The 13,942-nt window shown below is 46.1% G+C and overlaps 1 protein-coding gene across 6 annotated transcripts in view; it reads left to right on the plus strand.

Annotated features, from left to right (window-relative positions):
* Window positions 1-9,725: 9,725 nt before the first annotated feature.
* The window catches only part of herc1 (HECT and RLD domain containing E3 ubiquitin protein ligase family member 1), a 242,837-nt gene continuing 238,620 nt past the window's right edge, over window positions 9,726-13,942 (plus strand). For all 6 annotated transcript variants that reach the window (XM_078430008.1, XM_078430009.1, XM_078430012.1 and 3 more), the window contains exon 1: window positions 9,726-9,817. The gene's annotated coding sequence lies outside the window, so the exon portion shown is untranslated. The remainder of the gene's footprint in view (window positions 9,818-13,942) is intronic.

A 13,942-nucleotide genomic window follows, 5' to 3' on the forward strand; every position in this document is an offset into this window, starting at 1 on the left:
TCGACAGCATATCTTCTAAGACGTGAGGATAATGCACCTTCAGTATCAAATGCCTTGGAGGGGCGTTAGCACCTGGACGTGCTCTCAGTGCTCTGTGGGCTCGGTCCAGCACGGGCTTTGAATCCATTTTCAAAACTTCTTGTAACAGCTCAGCAGTAAAGTCACGAAGGTTTTTAGCTTCCTCTTTACCTTCTTTAACTCCAAGAATTCTTAAATTTTGTCGTTTAGAATGACCCTCTAGGTCAGTACATTTTTCAGTTAATTTCATTAATAAATCAGATAAACGCTGAGTCTCCGTCAATACTGCTTTTGTTGTTTCAGCACTCGTCTCGGCTAAGACTTCCAACTCACATATAGCCTCATCATGTTGTTGTATTGACGCAGTGATGTGGTTCACCTCACATATTTCAGCCTTTGATGAAGCCAACTGATCCTTAATAATAGTTAGTATTTCCCCCTTCATTCCTTTAAGCGATACTAATTCAACTTTCATCTCGGAGTTCAACCGTCATATTCGTTACTTGTGACTTCATACCTGAAAGCTCCTCACCAACAACGCTACGAAATTCTTCCAAACCAAATTATTTTGGCTGTGGATTCCGGGTTCGTTTGGAAGTTTCTTCCTGAGTCAACGCTGAAGTTTGGGCTGCAGCAGAGGCTTCCATCTGTCCTGGTTCTTCTTCTTCCAACAGTCTTCATATCATATCATATCATATCATATCATATATATACAGCCGGAAACAGGCCTTTTCGGCCCTCCAAGTCCGTGCCGCCCAGTGATCCCCGTACATTAACACTATCCTACACCCACTAGGGACAATTTTTACATTTACCCAGCCAATTAACCTACATAGTCTTGTTCTAACCGTTCCTTTTTTAACTGTTTTTAACGGGGGGGTGCGACTTGTCGACATTTACTATTAAAAGTCGCGATCTGATGACGTCACCCACCCTTCGTTGAGAATTGCCGGTAAGTTTCAACGGGCCCGTCCCGTTCCTCTCTCCTTAAATCGAAATGTTCACGGAGCTAGTTGGCATGCGACTTACTCAGTCCATAGCGCCACCGGAAGTCGACTCTCAGCCTTCTGACGGATGCAAAGATATATCCAGTTAGTCACATGTTGGAAAAAAACCTGCAGATTGTCAAGCAAAGTGAATGAAGCGGGACACGTGTCAAGCAAGGTTTTCTTTATTCCTCAAGCACCATACAGCTTCCCAAACCCCCAGCCAGCTCAACTCCTCCTGGAACTCCACTACTAACTGCCACTCCCCCCCCATTACAAGTTCCGTGATCCTCCCCCCCCCATGAGCTGAGGGTTCGCACCACGCGTGGCTCACCACCAGGGACCGCCACAGTAGGCACAAAATGCTGGAGTAACTAAGCGGGTCAGGCAGCATCTCTGGAGAGAAGGAAGGGCTCTTAAAGATAGCAGAGTCAGGGGGTATGGGGAGAAGGCAGGAACGGGGTACTGATTGTGAATGATCAGCCATGATCACAGTGAATGGCGGTGCTGACTCGAAGGGCAGAATGGCCTACTCCTGCACCTATTGTCTATTGAATGGGTGACATTTCGGGTGATATATGTAGGGTATATACGGTGGCGCAGCGGGAGAGTTGCTGTCTTACAGCACTTGCAGCGCCGGAGACCTGGGTTTGATCCCGACTACAGGTGCTGTCTGTACGGAGTTTATACGTTCTCCCCGTGACCTGCGTGGGTTTTCGCCGAGATCTTCGTTTTCCTCCCACACTCCAAAGACGTACAGGTTTGTAGGTTAATTGGCTTGGTGTGTGTGTAAATTGTCCCTGGTGTGTGTAGGATAATGTTAATGTGTGGGGATAGCTGGTCGGTGCAGACTCGGTGGGCCAAAGGGCCTGTTTCCATGCTGTATCTCTAAACCAAACTAAACTAATGGTAACTGTAACTTTAAGAACTGATTACTAGAATGGTACTTGGATAGAGTTTGTGAACTCAACCTTTAAATACAGTGCAGGTCTGTTTTGCAATATGCAGTATTGTTTAACATTTTGAATAGCAAGTAGAAAGCTGTGTCGCAGTTGTTTGCGAACTGGAGATGATAGGCCGCAGATCCTTCTATGCATGGGACTGTACTTTAAAACAGCAGCTGTACAAATCGTCTAGAGTTTGTCAGACTTTTGTGCATGTCTATCGTGTCTGGGGACTTTCGACAAGAACTGTGAATTGTTTACGTCATACTGTGAGCGAATGGAAATGTTTTTTATTGCAAATTATTATTGAAGCTGAAGATTAGTCAGAGAGTAATAACTTGGACTGTACGGCATCTATACTACGAAAGGCTGGTCCGGAAAGGAAGACTTTCAGACTAGGGTCAAAGTGAACAATCAATACATTACTATGTGTATTGATACTGCTGCTGATTGCACAATAATAAGCAAAGACACCTATGAATCCAAATTTAGCAATAAACTTGAAACAAACGTTGAGCTGAAAACGTATTCTGGAGAAGTATTGGAGACATGTGGAGAGATAGTTTGTGATGTACAACACAAAGGCAAGACTTTGAAGTTGCCAATAGTTGTCGCAAGTTATGTCAATAGGCCAACATTGATGGGCAAAAATTGACTCTGTTTACTGAAACTGAACTGGAATTCTGTATTCCAAGTTGAAGCACAAACACAACTGGATCAGTAGTTGCAGAAACATCATGCTATGTTCAATGGCAGCTACGATGGCATAAAGGGTGAGCAAGCACACATCAGGATTCGACCTGATGTGGAACCTGTCTACAGTAGACCGCGACCAGTAAAGTAGAATCTGAAATCAAAAAGTTGGAACAAAACGGTACACGTTGAAACAGATCGCAGCGATTGGGCTACTCCAATAGTAGTAATTCTGAAAGCGGACAACACAGTGAGATTGTGTGGAGACTATAAAGTGACTATTAACCAGGCAGTAGATGATGAACAGTATCCACTACCAACCTCACAAGATTTATACGCTGAAACATAGAAAATAGGTGCAGGAGGAGGCCATTCGGCCCTTCGAGCCAGCACCGCCATTCATTGTGATCATGGCTGATCGTCCCCAATCAATAACCCGTGCCTGCCTTCTCCACATTTTGTTCGATTCCACTAGACCCTAGAGCTCTATCTAACTCCACTAGCCCCTAGAGCTCTATCTAACTCTCCACTAGCCCCTAGAGCTCTATCTAACTCTCCACTAGCCCTAGAGCTCTATCTAACTCTCCACTAGCCCCTAGAGTTCTATCTAACTCCACTAGCCCCTAGAGCTCTTTCTAACTCTCCACTAGCCCCTAGATCTGTATATAACTCTCCACTAGCCCCTAGAGCTCTACCTAACTCCACTAACCCCTAGAGCTGTATATAACTCTCCACTAGCCCCTAGAGTTCTATCTAACTACACTAGCCCCTAGAGCTCTTTCTAACTCTCCACTAGCCCCTAGCGCTCTTGCTGGTTCCAAGGTATTCTCTAAGCTAGATCTGTCACATGCATATGCTCAGCTAAATGTTGATCGTAAGAGCCAGCAGTACCACACGATGAACACACACATGGGGCTGTATTCCTACACAAAACTACCCTACCCTATAGTGAAGTTAGCACTCAAAATCTTCCAAGCTACAATGGACAAGATTGTGCAAGGAACATCACATTGTTTGAGCAATCAAGATGACTTGCTGATTGCAACTGTTACTGAGGAGAATCTGAAGATACTCAGTGAAGTGTTGAAACCGATTGATGATCACAATATAAAGTTTAAAAGAAGCAAGTGTGCATTCTTACAGACCAAAGTAGTGTATCTTAGTTTGAAAGTGGATCAACATGGACTACAACCAGTGAAGGAAAAGATTGAAGCGATAGCAAACGCACCAACACCACAGAATGTGCCTCAACTCCGCTCCTTCCTGGGTATGGTACAGTATTACTCACGCTTCTTACCCGAGTGAGCAACAAAGCTAGCTCTTCTTCACAAGTTGTTGAAAAAGGATTTAAAAAATGGGAATGGTCCAAAGAGCAACAAAATGCTTATGATGCATGTAACAAGAGTTTGACCAGTGATGTTCCAAGAGTTTGACCAGTGAGTTTGACTTATTCACTACGATACAAATCGTGAGTTAAACTTAGCTTGTGATGTGTCCAGTTGTGGGGTAGGAGCTGTGATTTCACATGTAATGGAATATGGACAAGAAAAGCCTATAGCATTTGCATCACGCATAGTACCAAAAATGAGCGCAATTATGCACTAATCGAGAAAGAATCCCTTGGTATCATCTTTGGGATCAAGAAATTCCATCAGTATCTGTTGGGTAGGAAATTCACCCTGGTTACTGATCATAAGCCACTTCTCGCTATTCTTGGTCCTCGGTCAGCAATACCTACAAAGGCAGCCTTGAGGAAGCAGCTGTTCTCCTGTCACAGTATGATACAGCATTGAGTACCGCAGCTCAAAAGAAAATGCTATCGCTGAATCATTGTCGTGTTTGCTTCAGATGTGGGCATTGAAAAGGTGCTATCTATGTCACAGAAGTTGTGGACAATGACTTTCCAGTCACAGCAGCTGAAATTGCTGCTGAAATTCAAAAGGAAACAGTGCTAAAACAAGTAAACGAACAAACGTTGTGTGGATGGTCAGAAATAAACCATGTACTAATAAACTAAAATCTTATCACAATAAACGACATGAACTGTCATGTGAGCAAGGGTGTATTAAATGGGGTCACCGAGTAGGAGTACCCAATTGTTTAAGACAAAGATTACTTGAAGAACTCCATAGTGAACCCACAGGTATTGTGGGAATGAAGTCTATAGCCAGAGGTTGCATGTATTGTAAGTATAAGAAAATAACTGCAGATGCTGGTACAAATCGATTTATTCACAAAATGCTGGAGTAACTCAGCAGGTCAGGCAGCATCTCGGGAGAGAAGGAATGGGTGACGTTTCGGGTCGAGACCCTTCTTCAGACTGATGTCGGGGGTGGGACAAAGGAAGGATATAGGTGGAGACAGGAAGATAGAGGGAGATCTGGGAAGGAGGAGGGGAAGGGAGGGACAGAGGAGCTATCTGAAGTTGGAGAAGTCGACGTTCATACCACCGGGCCGCAAACTGCCCAGGCGAAATATGAGGTGCTGCTCCTCCAATTTCCGGCGGGCCTCACTATGGCACTGGAGGAGGCCCATGACAGAGAGGTCAGACTGGGAATGGGAAGGGGAGTTGAAGTGCTGGGCCACCGGGAGATCAGTGGCGTTAATGCGGACCGAGCGCAGGTGTTCAGCGAAGCGATCGCCGAGCCTGCGCTTGGTTTCGCCGATATAGATGAGTTGACATCTAGAGCAGCGGATGCAATAGATGAGGTTGGAGGAGGTGCAGGTGAACCTCTGTCTCACCTGGAAAGAATGTTTGGGTCCTTTGATGGAGTTGAGGGGGGAGGTAAAGGGACAGGTGTTGCATCTCGTGCGGTTGCAAGGGAAAGTGCCCGGGGTTAGGGTGGTTTGGGTAGGAAGGGACGAGTGGACCAGGGAGTTGCGGAGGGAACGGTCTCTGCGGAATGCAGAGAGGGGAGGGGATGGGAAGATATGGCCAGTGGTGGGGTCCTGTTGTAGGTGACGGAAATGTTGGTGGATGATATGTTGGATCCGCTGGCTGGTGGGGTGGAAGGTGAGAACGAGGGGGATCCTGTCCTTGTTGCGAGTGGGGGGATGGGGAGCAAGAGCGGAGCTGCGGGATGTAGAAGAGACCCTAGTGAGAGCCTCATCTATAATGGAGGAGGGGAAGCCCCGTTTTCTGAAAAACGAGGACATCTCGGAAGCCCTAGTCTGAAACACCTCATCCCGGGCACAGATGCGGCGTAGACGGAGGAATTGGGAGTAGGGGATAGACTTTTTGCAGGGGACCGGGTGGGAAGAAGTGTAGTCCAGATAGCTGTGCGAGTCGGTGGGCTTGTAATAAATGTCCGTCACTAATTTTTCTCCTGTGATGGAGATGGTGAGGTCCAGAAACGGGAGGGAGATGTCAGAGATATTCCAGGTATATTTAAGGGCAGGATGGAAATTGGAGGTGAAGTGTATAAAGTCAGTGAGTTCTGCATGGGTGCAAGAGGTAGCACCAATGCAGTCGTCGATGTAGCGGAGGTAGAGTTCGGGGATGGGGCCAGTGTACGTCTGGAACAGGGATTGTTCGACGTACCCGACAAAGAGGCAGGCGTAGCTAGTGCCCATAGCTACGCCTCTGGTTTGGAGGAAGTGGGAGGAGTCAAAGGAGAAGTTGTTGAGGGTAAGAACCAGCTCTGCTAGGCGGAGGAGAGTGTTGGTCGATGGGGATTGGCTGGTTCTACGGTCGAGGAAGAAACGGAGGGCTTCGAGACCATCCTTGTGGGGGATGGAAGTGTAGAGTGACTGGACATCCATGGTGAAAATGAGGGAGTGGGGGCCTGGGAACCGGAAGTTATCCAGGAGATGGAGAGCGTGTGAGGTGTCTTGGACGTAGGTGGGGAGGGATTTGACCAGGGGGGATAGGATGGAGTCGAGGTAGGTAGAGATAAGTTCGGTGGGGCATGAGCAGGCAGAGACAATGGGTCTGCCGGGACAATTGTGTTTGTGGATTTTGGGTAGGAGGTAGAATCGGGCCGTGCGGGGCTGGGGAACTATGAGATTGGAGGCACTGAGGGGTAGTTCGCCGGAGTTGGTGAGGTCGGTGATGGTGCTGCTGATGAAGGTCTGGTGTTCATCGGTGGGGTCATGGTCCAGGGATAGGTAGGAAGAGGTGTCTGATAGTTGTCGTCTGGCCTCGGTGCGGTAGAGGTCAGCACGCCAGACTACCACAGCCCCTCCCTTGTCAGCGGGTTTAATTATTAAGTCCGGGTTGTTGCGGAGTGAGTTGAGGGCTGCACGTTCAGGAGGGGAGAGGTTAGAGTTAGTCAGGGGGGTGGAAAATTTGAGGCGGCCGATGTCACGCCGGCAGTTTGAAATAAAAAGTTCTAGTGGGGGTAGTAGGCCATACTGGGGGGTAAAAGTGGAGGGGGTCCGTTGGAGACGGGAGAAGGGGTCATCAGTGCGGGGTCGGGACTCCTTACCATGGTAAAAGGCTCGGAGGCGGAGGCGGCGGAAGAAGAGCTCCACGTCATGGCGGACGCGGAACTCGTTGATGTGGGGGCGGAGGGGAACAAAGGTAAGGCCTCTGCTGAGGACAGACCGTTCGGTGTCTGAAAGGGGGAGGTCAGGGGGGATGGTGAACACCCGGCAATGGTGGGGGTTGGGGTCGGATGGAGGCAGGGGGGCAGGTGGAGGGGATGTATGGTGGGGGGGTGGTGGGTTAGCTGGGCAGAGGGGGGCATGAGGACCGATGTGGGGAGTACTGGGGGTCGCCTGGCTGGAGGGGGAAGGGGGAGACCCAGTGGAACCCCTGCTGCAGTTACCTGTAGTAGGGGGTGGGCAGTAGGACCCAGCAGTGCTGAAGGGCTCTGCCTGGTGGGTGGGGGCTGTGGGCCCAGCGCGGTGTGTGTGAGCCAGGTGGAGCTGCAGCCTGTTGTTGGTCCCGGGGGCCGGGTATAGCGACGGCTGTGACCTGCTGCTGGGCGGTGGAGCGGCGCGGGTCAGCACGGTCGCTGGGGGAGGCCCGCGGGGATCTGGAGTCCGGGTGAGTGACGGTCGGCTCGGTCAGCGGATGGCCGGGGAGGGCGTGGGCGGCGGTGAGGGGGTCGGGAAGGTCGTGGGCGGCAGCGTGTATTGGCCAGGATTGGACAATGACATAGAAGCAATGGCAAACAAATGTAGCACCTGTCAGAGTTGTAGAAGTAGGCCTGCCCAAACCCCTTTGCAAACATGGTCTTAGCCTACTAGACCTTTTCAGAGGGTTCATGTGAATTTTTATGAACACGGGAATAATAAATTTCTTGTTTTGGTAGATTGCCACTGAAAGTGGATTGAGGTGGTACACATGGGTACAAACACCACAACACCTGAAGCTATATGGCATCAAGCATTCCTTAGTGCCAAATTACCATCCGGCATCTAACGGTGCAACCGAAAGGTCAGTCAGAATGGTCAAAGGAGCTCTCAAAAAACAAGTTATTGAAGGGAATTCAAAATTCAGTATTTCACAGCGGCTAGCTAGTTTCTTACTGCAATATCGTTCCATGTCACAATCTACCACAGGGTATACGCCAGCTGAACTTCTCATGAAAAGAAGGCTCAGAACTAGACTGAGTTTGGTTCTACCTAAAGCAATCTGATCGGAAACGTCATTATGGTGGAAGTAAAAAAGAATGAAGGTTCAATACACATGATGAGGTTCGTGTTCTCAGCCCCCCTTACAAAGCAAACAAATGGGAGGTGGGAATAGTAGTTGAAGTGTGTGGTACCAGGAGGTACTTGGTAGAAATTGGAGGACGTGTTCGAAGTGTGCACATAAACCATATGATTCCAATAAGAGATGAACAAGAGCAACGCATAGACGAAGAAGCAAATCTGTCAGACTTTGGTATTATTCCACGTTCAGATGTAAAATCAGAATCTCCAAAGAAAGTAGAGACAAAGCTAAAAGATCCTGAACTTGACTCTCCTTTAGAACCACAACCTGACACTTCCCCTAAACCACTCGGGAGATCAGGGTGCGAAAAAAAGTCAGATTAAATTTATAAAATTATTCTTGCTTGTCTAATTTACAAGTTATTTTACTTTCTTAGGGGAGAGCAGTGTAGTGTATATAATGGTGACTGTAACTTTAAGAACTGAGTGCTAGAATGGTATGATTTGTGTCATGATATATTCTATATCTTATCAGTCTTGTGAATATGTGTGAGTGTGCACGGTGTATATGCTGGCCTCAATGCCTCTTTTACATCAGTTCACCATACCGCTCTAGTCCTTTCAAATAATTATCTATCTCCGTCTTAACTATCTCATGATCTGGCCTAAACGCCTTCTTGGTTAAGAATTCTGGAGATTCACTACCTTCTGAGAGAAAAAAAATCTGTGCCTCTTGTAAGATGCCCCTTTGGTAAAATAAAGACCCATACTGGCGTATACCGAAACCCTGTGCTTGTTTCTATCTACATGCTGAAGCCGTAATATCTTACAACCTATAAAAGGAATCAGTAAGAAGGGCGTCGACCTGAATCGTCACCCATCGTTTCTCTCCAGAGATGCTGCCTGTCCCGCTGAGTTACGCCAGCATTTTGTTTCTGTGACGGGCTCTCGCCTCAAGACCGCGCATGCTCTCTCCCGCCTCCCTCGCTCTACTGCCGGCACCAACACCATCCGCGCACGCGCTTTCCCGCCTCCTTCGCTATCACACCCCGTCGCGCATGCGCTCCCCTCACCTCCTGCCGGCGGGAACACCCCATCTACGCATGCGCTATCCCGTCTCCTTCACTCACTCACTCATCTGCCTTCACTCACCTGTCGTCACTCACGCTCCCGTCGCGCATGCGCTCCCCTCACCACCTGCCGGCGGGAACACCCCCTCTACGCACGCGCCCTCCCGTCCCCCTCATTCGCTCACCTGCCGGCGCGAACGCTCCCGCCACGCATGCGCTCTCTGAGTGGAGGGGGGAGGGGGAGCCGAGGCCAACGGCCGCTCCAGCGCGAGCGCCGGGGTTGAAGTCCAACGGACCAACCGTCGGGCTGCCGCGCAGGCGCACAGCGGGCCCGGGCGGGCTGCGCCGCGCACTTCCTTCCGGCGGTCCTGTGGCAGGGCCCGGATGTGGAATCAGTAAATACGGTGGTTTAACCCGTGCGCTGCTGGCGAGGCGAGGCCAGGCCGCGCCGGACCAGACGAAGCGGAGCGGGGGTAGATTGCGGCTGTGGGCAAGTCGGAGGGCTGTAAGTATTTACTGCCGGCAGAATAGCACCTCTCTCCCTGGATGACACCCGTAAACCCGAGGTGCGGTGTCCGCGGTCGCGGCTGACAGCAGCGCTGACTGTCGTCGCTCGCCCAGTGTGGAGATGCGCTGAAAGCCGTGGGTGGGTGGGTGGTTGTCACCGGCTTTAATTGTCCATTACAACAACCCCATGCCACTCAGCTTCTGTATTGTACTCAATCTTACAATAACAACGACGCAAACCTCTATTGGCAATTAAAAGACAATGATCACTGGAGATATTTCTGCCAAATTTAATTCAATTTTCTCTTTGCCCCTTTGTAAAAGCTGTGGGGGTGGGGGCAACAATATAAAATGGGTTGAAAGTGTATGCAGACGTGGCCTAAGAGGACTATTATAGTTTAATGATTTATTTGGATTATTAACATCTTCACATGAGAATTACGTATTAATTCTTAGCTGATGAATTATGACAATCATACCTGCTTTCAGTTTTCAACGTGAGAGCTATTTTAGAGCATAATGTTAGCATTTATATTTAGCTTTTGGCCACCACCCTCGTTGAATACGAATGTTCTGTCAAACACTGGTGGTTGCTTAAAAGCATTTTGGCTTGGAAATTTTGCGAAATAGATCACATGCAAAATGCAAAACAATAAAGGTCAAATAATTCCGATTGCTTTTACTAGATTTTGCATGACATTGCAAGATTACGCTTGCGTGACTGCCAATAGATATCTGGGTCGAGACAGTAAATGAATCCTGCAAGCCAGCATAGTGCACACATATTTCTATATATTTGTACAGCACATTAATCTTAATGGACGCCATTCACTTATCTGCAACTTTCATTCTGCAAAATTGTGTTTGCTGTAATTTGCATTTGGATGATGGGTATTGTATTGTAATTATTAAACGCATAAGATTAGAATTGTGCACGTTAAAGAACGTTTTTTGCTACAATACAATATATCTGACTCGTTGAAGTTTGCAGCAGAGGAGGCCTTTGTTTATGTTTTTATTCAGGTTCGTTGCCAGTGACGTTATCAAATTCGATGCTAGTTTTGTTGAAGCAAATAGCTCTAAATTTCTAAATCTGTGCAATTGTTTGATTTGCAATTTTGGGATCGGTTTTGCAATTACACATGAAAGATTAAAAATAACTGTAAAACAATGAGCTCAGGAGATATGATAAAAAGGAAAAGTCATTTGACTTTTGTCAAATATGAAGCCCTGGAGCATAATTTATATCTGAACTAGTTACCATCAAAATCCAGAGGTTTATAGTTTAGTAGATTTTTGAATTAAATATGTGAAGGGATGGCAGACAATAAAAACCCTTTTTAATATTTGGTAGATGACTAAATTTGGTTTTCTGTGAAAAGAGGAATAGCTGCTTTTTGCAGTTATTCAAATAGGTGGCGGTATTGACATGTACTGCATTATTAATACATTAATACATAATTTTGCCATATTATTGGAAACTCAAAATTTTATCTTAACATTTCTTAATTTGATGTTTGTGATTGTGTTCGTATTGATCTGCTTCACTGATGTATTTGGCATAAACTTTCACTTTTGCTGCTTATGAAATCTCTAATGTGCCATTTTCTTGTCAACATGTTCGCATTACTTTCCCAAGAAACTTTTCTCCGCCATGGGTATTTTAAAGATTCTTGGTTGGCATGAAATACATGTTTTAAGATTACTTACGTTTTTGGGGACTGGAATGGTGTTATTGGCTAAACCAAAGAGTCATCAAAGTACAATATGTCTTTAAAGAGTCATCAAGTACATTGTGTGTAATTAGTGTTGGTAAAAGGTGTTCTTATGATAATAAATTGAGCAAAGATAAGTTGAAATTATTTTAGAACAGAAGTTAGTTGTGTATTCACTGCATTTTACAATCCCCAGCTGACTGCAAATTTTTAAACTTTCTTGTGTATGTAATTTTCTTTCTGGGGGCTATATAGTGTTGAATGGCCACTTTTGAAACGTGGTATTTTTATCCTGCATGGCCCTCTCAAAACAAAATTATTTTTTCTCGTTAGAAACTGAAAGTAAGAAATAATGACATTATTTCCACCATTTTCTGTGGGCGTGACCTTCGTTTAACAGGGTGCTTTTCTTTGCCAGAAATCCATCCTTCCAATTTTTTTATTTATGTTTATTTGTCCTTGTAATTGGATTAAAGCTGTACTGGATATCTTGTGGAGAGTGGGAAGAAGAAAAAGTTAATATTTCTACTTGTGATAAAAAAGATATGTAGATTCTGGTTTATACCAAAGGGAGACACAAAATGCTGGAATAACTCAGCCAATCAAGCAACATCACTGGATAAAATGGATAGCTGACGTTTTTGAAGATGGGTCGCGACCCAAAACGTTACCAGTCCATTTTCTCCAGAGATGCTGCCTGACCGGCTGAGTTCATCCAGCACCTGTGTCTATTTTTATTATTTGATGATGACCTTTCAAGTAAATATGGAATAGAATTGTTTGAAATACAGAATTTTGAGGTATTGATTTGTCAAAATAAAGATGCAGAAAAATAATTGTTCATCGTATCTAATTTTGTTTCCTTTCTTAAATTAATGTTATGATTTAAAACATAACGACTGCAGTTGACGAGTTCGAAAAGTGAATTTTCCATTCCCCATAGTGTAGAAAATGTCAAAGGTTTTTGAATTTCTAGCTAGCACGGATTACTTATTTTATTATGTTAATTATATTGGCTTATGGCTTTGTTTTTGCCACCTTCAAAGCTTGAATCAGTGAGATGCTTTCTTTTGGAAAATACTTCTAATTATATCACTGTGTTTTGCGCATTGGGTCCCTATGAGGGAGGAGGGCTGGTCAAAGGCTGGCTTTCTTGTTTTCATTTATAATGGTGCAACGGGTAAAGCTGTTTCTCAATTTAGTGTAACAACACATTTGATATTCAAAGAGTTTATTTAGGATAGAAAGGCAACCAGTACCAGCTGGTAGGAGAACTTTGAATAACTTGATCCTGACTTTGACATAAGACTCCTTGACTCCATCATGGAGCACACTAGCCAGTTAGTCTTGCCATCATTCCAGATCAACAAGAAGTTGAAAAGACCAAATAATAATAATAATACATTTTATTTATATAGCGCTTTTCATATACTCAAAGACGCTTTACAGAGATTTTGAGAACATAGGGAAATTAATAAATAGATAAATAAGTAAATAAATAAATGAACAGAGAAAGGAGACAGTAGGTGAGGTGACCTTCAGTGGTTGAAGGCAGTACTGAACAGGTGAGACTTCAGCGATGTTTTGAATGTGGTGAGTGTGGGGGAGTCTCTAACGGTTTGGGGTAGTGAGTTCCATAGGGTGGGAGCAGCGATGGAGAAAGCCCTGTCCCCCCAGGATCTGAGTTTAGTCCGGATGTGGGGGGATAGGAGATTGGCAGCGGCAGAGCGGAGGGTGCAGGTGGGAGTGTGCCTGTGGAGGAGGTCGGTCAGGTAGGATGGGGCCAGGTTATGGAGGGCTTTGTAGGTTATGAGGAGGATTTTGTACTGGATTCTCTGGGGGATGGGGAGCCAGTGGAGTTTATAAAGGACGGGGGTGATATGGTCACGGATCGAGGTGTGTGTGAGTAGACGGGCAGCGGAGTTTTGAATGTATTGAAGTTTATTGATGATTTTTGAGGGTGCGCCAGTAGTCCAGACGGGAGGTGATGAAGGCGTGGATGAGGGTTTCTGCAGCTGTGGAGGAGAGGGATGGACGGAGACGGGCAATGTTTTTGAGGTGGAAGAAGGCTGTCTTTGTGATGTGTTTGATGTGTTTGTCGAAGGAGAGGGTTTGATCAAGGATGATTCCAAGATTCCGGATGTGAGGTGAGGTGGATACTGGGAGACCATCAATGTTGAGGATGAAGTTTTGGGTGGATTTGGTGAGCATTTTTGGACCAATGATGATGATTTCAGATTTGTTGCAATTGAGTTTGAGGAAGTTTGATTGAAGCCAAGATTTTATTTCAGTAATGCAGTTTGTCAGTGTAGAGTGTGTGGTGGAGGAGATTGACTTGGTGGAGATGAGGAGCTGGATATCATCGGCGAAGCAGTGGAAGTTGAGACCATGACGGCGGATTAATTGAC

This window comes from Rhinoraja longicauda, chromosome 38, assembly GCF_053455715.1.
Source record: "Rhinoraja longicauda isolate Sanriku21f chromosome 38, sRhiLon1.1, whole genome shotgun sequence".
NCBI lineage: Eukaryota > Metazoa > Chordata > Chondrichthyes > Rajiformes > Arhynchobatidae > Rhinoraja > Rhinoraja longicauda.